Source organism: Carex rostrata, chromosome 8 (assembly GCF_964058835.1).
Source record: "Carex rostrata chromosome 8, lpCarRost1.2, whole genome shotgun sequence".
Lineage (NCBI taxonomy): Eukaryota > Viridiplantae > Streptophyta > Magnoliopsida > Poales > Cyperaceae > Carex > Carex rostrata.
Window position 1 is genome coordinate 7038296 of NC_135925.1, and position 7479 is coordinate 7045774.

The 7479-nt window shown below is 34.3% G+C and overlaps 1 pseudogene across 1 annotated transcript; it reads right to left on the reverse strand.

Moving 5' to 3' along the window:
* Positions 1-5537: 5537 nt before the first annotated feature.
* On the reverse strand, positions 5538-6662 carry LOC144558636 (protein WHAT'S THIS FACTOR 9, mitochondrial pseudogene; annotated as a pseudogene). Its single transcript, XR_013512953.1, has one exon. The product of XR_013512953.1 is annotated as a protein WHAT'S THIS FACTOR 9, mitochondrial pseudogene (transcript).
* Between the last annotated feature and the right edge of the window lie 817 nt (positions 6663-7479).

A 7479-nucleotide genomic window follows, 5' to 3' on the forward strand; every position in this document is an offset into this window, starting at 1 on the left:
TACAAAATGTACCTATTTTTTTGTTCGGTACATCTAGGGGCGTACTCAGGCTTTTGAACTATGGAGATCAAACATGAATAGAAGTCGATCATATAAAAATTTTATACTCTAAATGAAGATCAATTTTACAGTATTTGTAATATTTTGATCTAAACTATACATAAAATTACATATACATACATAAATTTTGAAAATAAATGTGAAACAATTGACCCATTTGGTGTTATTACCTCTGCCCCCTGGATACATCCGTACATGATTCATTTTTTTCCACTTTAAAATCCATACCGAATTCACTTTTTAAACATACAGAGTTCACTCCTTTTCGAGCGGACAAAATGATGAACCAATGCTAGACGAGATCTAAGCAATTTTTCATTGGACAAACAAAATGACTATCATTTTTTCAATAAAGATGGAATTAGATTTCCAACATACAACCTCTCATACACATGAGACATTAGCTTAATCACTGGACTGAAAAATTCTCCACTCAAAAGTGGTATATGATTAATGTCTAAAGTTAAAGAAACCTAAGTTGATGATTCCAACTTGAACCGTCCTAAATTATTTATGTTTTGTGAAACCTAAAGTTAAGTCACGGCTTAATTTATTCTTTGTTTAATTATAATTTGTAGCTTAAGTCAAGGCCTAAGTTGGGTTTTTATTGTCTCCTCTGCATGCAATCCTGATTAAAAATAAATCGAAAATAAGATGATCAGGTTAAAAATAACATCACATAATATGAAAAAAAAACGTTATTTTAATTAAAAATATAAAAAACATCAGCAGATAATTAGAAATAAATTGAAAATAAAAAATAACATTATATTAATTTATATTTTCAAAAATAATAATACACTGACAATCAAATTTTTTTCCTTACTAGCAAGAAACATAAAGGAATCGAAATTGCTTACTCATTGATGATAACAAAATGAAAAGGAACGAAATATTACTAATTATAAAACAACAACAACAACAACAACAACAACAACAACAACAACTAAGCCTTTAAACCCAAACAAGTTAGAATAAGTTAAAAATGAAACTCAATCAGAGCCACAAAGTCATAGTAAAAAAAAATTATATTCTCAGAATTAATACATAATATCTTTAATTAATTTATACAAATATAGTATGCTTACTCAAAAGATGGTAGAGAAAAGATATATCAATAGAAAATCAAAATCGCAAGATTTAAATCTAGAGATGAAATAAACTTAAGAGTAAAGATGTTGTCCCCCTTGAATCTGTCCCCTATCTGTCCCCCTAACAACTTTCTTTTTTTGTTCCCTCACATGGTCAAAATCTACCATCTTCAATCTTCAATCTTCTCACGTGGCGAGGAGAGCGTGGTGCACCGTCGAGATCCGGTGAGGAGAGCGTGGTGCACCGTCGAGATCCGGCGAGGAGAGCGTGGTGCACCGTCGAGATCTGACGAGGAGAGCATGGTGCACCGTCAAGATTCGGCGGGGAGAGCGTGGTGCACCATTGGAGAGGGTCCATGCTAGCCCAGCGAAGGTTGTCACAATGCAACATATGAATACTTCATTAGTTAGATATGAATACTTCAGTTGTTAGATATGCGTACTTCATGTTACATATGAATACTTCTTGGAAGAGGTGGGATGAGAGAGATGAATCTGACTTTAAATTTTGAATTGTATAAATTATTTCGAACATGTATGAATACTTCGTAATCGTCAGTATGAATAATTCTTTAGTTAGATATGAATACTTCATTGTTTTAGATATGCATACTAGTATGTTAAGAATATTTCTTGGTCCCAATCTGGGCAAGTGTGAATATTATTAGTGTCAGATGTGAATATTGTTAGTGTCATGTGTAAATACTTTATTAGTTAGATATGAATAGTTATATATATGAATATTTCATTTGTTATATATTGAGTACTTCATTAGTTAAATATGAATACTTCATTTGTTATATATGCATACTTCATGTTAGATATAAATACTTCTTGGAAGATGTGGGTGAGGGATGAATTTGATAATGAATTTTGAATTGTATAAATTATTTTGAACATGTATGAATACTTCGTAATCGTCAGTATGAATACTTCTTGGAAGAGGTGGGGTGAGAGATGAATCTGACTTTGAATTTTGAATTGTATAAATTATTTCAAACATGTATGAATACTTCATAATCGTCAGTATGAATACTTCATTTGTTTAGATATGAATACTTCTATATTTAGATATGAATGATATATAGTTTCGCTGTAGTGGTCCCCAATCTTGGCAAATGTCGCTTTCAGACGATTGCGGTCCCCAATCCAGGCTGTCACAAGACGTCAGCGGTCCCCCTGGTTGTTACTGGTCCCCTCCAGCTTGTGTTTACATATGACAAATAGTTATGATAATAAGTATGAATACTATAAATTCGTAGGTATGAATACTATACGTTTTGACTATTAATAAGATAGCATTAATCTTGCTCTTTGGTGGTAGTTAACACGTTTTAACTATTTTTTTTGTCTTTTAGTGCGGGGGACAGATAGGGGACTGAAGTAGGGGGACTGTTAGTCGATCCCTAAACTTAAACCATAGAGAGATGGCTTAAGTTAATTCTGCCTCTAGACCAAACTCGTTAAGTTAGACCAACCTAATTTTAGACTTACATCTAATTAAACCGACTTAACTATTTTTGTATTTGGTGACTTAACTGAAGCCTAAATACCTTCATTTTTTTTGCACCTTTTAAGAGTTGTTAAGACACGTTTGGTGGCTTAATAGAGTGATTTTATAATTTTAAATTCCGTTGGCAAATGACAATTAGAAAATGCTTATTGTGGATATAGTTGTATTTACACAGTATTATTGCACCTTAGAATAACTAGACAGTATTTACGCAGACAAAATAACTGTGTACAAGGAGTCTGAATACATTGAAAAATTGTAATGTCCGAATAGACAAACCTGACACAGTGACACGCTAAACAATATTCCAAGAAGTTGCTGCACGCTTAGGTAGAAAGAAAAAGAATATTATGTAATACAGCACTTTTCTTTTATCCATGCAACTGGGGTAGCATATTATCTACCTTTTAATAATAGAAGAAAGAAACAAATATCACCAAAATGTCCAGCTAGACATATCTCATGATAATTAAAAAAAGTCTCATGCTTCCATTTATAAATGATAGCACTGCATTAACAATTAAAAAACCTGTTGGAAAATTGAAAGGTGCATCTTTTCTTAAATTGATCACAAGTCACAACGACACAACATGAGCAATTCGAAGAAAGGAGATGATGTGTGCTGTATGCCAGGGGCATTTTGGCAAACACCAACAAATTGCAGTTCATGTAATATGATTTTGCCAACAAATTTACAGTGACACCAAAAAAGAAAAGAAAAATGCACGTGTTAACCACCCAACCAGTACCGACATTATGTTGCCTCTTTTGTGCTTAAATTAAATTTAAACATCTGGCAACAACGATGTGTAAGATCTAGTAAACACAATAATTTTCTGAGAGGTTAATCCAAGGATAACAGCACTAACTGGACTGGTACAAGGGAGCGGTATTGATGTGATTTATACATGACAGTAACATGTATGATCAACTTGGACCTATGTCGACATGCCCTACAGTAATTCACCAACAAGTTCTTTCTACTTGTAATTTTGAAAGAAGAAAAACCAAAGATCAATTGGCCCAGTATGGCCAGTGGGCCATCTATCAATTAGGAACTCAGAAAAATATCAATCCGGAACTGTCTCAAATAAGCATTTAATACCAGGCATAATACAAACGATTTGGACAAGGAAGAAGTTGTAAAAAGCCACCTGTAAAATCAATATTGAGATAAACACGTATCAAATTTGCATTAGTAAATGAACATTAACTGTACCGAACCAAACCAATAAGGAGAAAATCTTAGACCATTGAAGCAATACTCCACTGTCAAAAGAGCCAGTCGATACCTTAGTCAATGGCCTCATCTAGGTGAGAACTCGCATTTTGTATTAACAAATAATCACATGAATTAGAAGTCTGATTTACCAGCACATATGCAACGCCAAAATGGTTTTGAAACCTACTGTCCCATCAAAATCTCCATTATTGAACATTTCCGCATTAAATTTGTTGAATTCACTCTTTTCCCATTCAAAGTCAAACTACTTTCAAACTTCCCCTTTTTTGCATTTACTGAAATTAATCTTGGTTAAATGTTGAGAAATATTAATTAAAAAGAGATATAACTATTCTATCCTCACCTTCAAGATACCAAATAAAAAAAAAAACACCAATTTGAATTTAAAAGTTCTCCCTTCCATTACTGTTCATGTACATGCTCTTTGTCTCTTTTCCTCCACCTCTGCCCCAACCCATATCTTTTTCTTCTTCCTTCAAAGTGTTCTCAAATAAACCCTTCTACTCACAATTCACCTATATATAAATGGTGAAGTGATATGGGTGTTTTCCAAATAACTAAGAAAGGAGTGATATGTTTTCTATAATTTAGATGATGAAGTAAATTATACTTTTTATGCTTTTAGAGTTAATTCTATTTTTATCACACTAATACCTTTTCCCGCATTTGTGTTCCTTGACTATACTGAAAAATAGCCAGCAGGTACATACTACAATACTGATACCGACCTAAATGGGATGGTAACAGGCCTATAAGGTTCCCCTTCCCACAGTGAACAGGTACCAGGCCAGTCTTAATACTGTTTATATATGCTAAGGCAGCTTCACTTGGGTTAATATCACATCAATACTAAGTCAATCCCCCTGGATCCAAACAACATTCTCTATCCCAACCAAATGAAAAGGTAGAAAATATAAAAAGTGTATCCTACAAGTAAAGCTTCACCAGATACATTAGTGGACTTCTTGTTGTAGAGCTGGGGTAACCGGTACCAGCCAGAATGTCTAAAGTTTCCAACAATATGGTGTTAAAATTTTATCATTACCGTATAAGCTATAAAATATTAGCAAGTCATAGGTTTAGGGCTGGAACAAATTATATAAGACGAGAGATACTGGTTGAATTATCTTTGGCAACATGGTGAGATTCAATGATGAAGATTAAAAGGAATGCTGTGCAACATAGGGCATGAGGGATATGAAGGTAAAGACATAACAGTCATTTTCATTTTTAATTAATACTAAGCAATACTTTGTAGAAAATTGCCTTACAAAATTCAGATATGGGGAACTTAAAAGGTTCTTAAGTTTAGATGGGATAATGGCAAATTTTGAAGCTTTGATGGGGAATATCTAATCTAGAAGTTCAATTAATATATTGAATATTTTCTCCTCTCTGCTGGTAGTGTTGCCTGGTTTTGGGGCTTGATTGCACAAGTCAATACAAATTGAGGCAGGTTTGCACTACGTTGAGCACAAGAGTTCACAGTAAATGGATTTTATAAGCTATGGGTCCAAGAAAGGGCTGAAATTAAAATATTGGGGCTTGGCTTAGGCTATAAAGGAAGTATGGAGTAACTACTACCTTTACCAGAAAAATTGTACTGCCTGAAGTTGCAATTGTTGCATCAGATAGCAAATATAATTTTCATTATCAATAGTAGTAAGTAGTAACAGAGGGTATCAAAGAATAGTACATTAATATTGTTAAAAAAAACGAAAAAACTAACTCAAATTAAGCTTGAATCTTCTTCGTTAAGCTCCAAAAATGGTTTTCCACTCCTTCGTTTTCTCAAAATAGTATCAGATTTCTTCATCAACTTCACATATTTCTTTCTCACCTTCAACAAAGGGTGCCTTTCAATCACAGTATCTTGCCCATTAACCTGATAAGCCTCTTTAAGCACCACAAAGCATGTCTTGTTCTTCAACAAGAGGTAGAACACGTGTGGATGCTTTTCAAACACCTTATCCACCTTTTGAGGAAGCCTTAAATGCTTCCGTAAGCAAAAAAGACGTCTCCTTTCTGCTGAATTATCGATAAAAATGCTCAATAATTCATGAAGAACACCTGCAACCCGTTTCTCGGCCACATCAGAATGCAGTTCCAGATCAGAGAAAGCTTTATAAGGAGATACGTAAGGCAACTTTTGAAAATAGTCAAGCCAATCTCTTATCTTGACTTTTAATCTAATTCCTTTGAAAGGAAACAAAGGGAAGTGAATGTCCGATCGGGACAAGAGCTCTAATTGTTCTCCAGATTCATTGATAGCATTCCTTTGCAATGTTGAAAGAGGCAATGTTTGACCCGGATCGGGAGCCTTTAACCACATCTCTCCATCCCCAATTTTCAATATTTCAAAACCAAATTTTAGAAGGTTCTCTTGGTTTTTCAGAAAATCATCAGGTAAACCCAAGTACCACAACATACCTTGAACAATCCGGAACGGAAGAATTCTTTCTCTAGACATTAGCACAAGACGCCTCAACCTATCCACAATATCTTCCATCTTTGCCTCATAAACCGTGTTTTCTTCTCGGTCAAGCTCAAATGCCTCCTGTGTAAGCTTAAACCAGGGAAGATTGTACTTGGGTCCTGTGAATTCCTCAAAAAAAGAGGGATATTTCCGGAGGAACGCCGTGACACGGCCTGATATCTCTAGCCGGCGATTTTGTTTTGAAATGGAAGAGATGGGAATGCCAACTTCAGGTGGAGAGAGAGAAAGGATGAGATTTTTGAGAGAGATCAGGATTTTGAGGTTTTTTTATTTGGTTAAGAGATCAATTGAGTCGAAGCAAGGATCTTTCTTCCATTTCATGGTCACAGTTACATGCGTGCATTGTTGAATGAGCGTGAGAGCTAGGGATTTGGATTGGTGGAGGGAGAGTTTGTATATTGGGTTTTTGGAGAGAGAAAGCATGGTTGTGTTCAGAGCTTAAGAAAGACTGCGATTCCAGAATTTTTGGAGAGAGAAAGCATTGTTTTGAGTGGATTATTCATATACTAAATTATCCAATAATTATTCGTTTCGTATCCGTATTCAAATCTGTATTCATAGATTATCCGCTCCATATCCGTTTAAGGCGAATTTAGTTTTGAATTTTAATATATGTATCCGTATTTGTATCTACTTATTGAAAGGCGGATACAGATAGTATCAACATTATCTGCTCCGAATTCGCTTTGTTTTCACTCCTATAATCACCATAGATCAAAATCCAACGATCTTAATTATGCATGACTGTGTAACTACATGACGTATCATAATCAGAATTTTCGCTTGACATATTATGTTATGTCAAGTTTTTTAAAAAATAGTCACACCACAAAACATGCAAATTACTATACATAATCGGCACACACATGCAACATGGTGTAACGTGATGTGATGTGACATATCTAGTGATGATACTAACACACTATTTTTTTTTATTTGAACACGACGGCTTCTTTTTTTTATAGACATTTTTGCCCCTCCATACATATAGCTTTCAACTGCCATTTTGATTCTCCGAAGATTATGAAATCTTTTAGCACAAAGACTATTCATTAGTTACTATATATTCTTCATT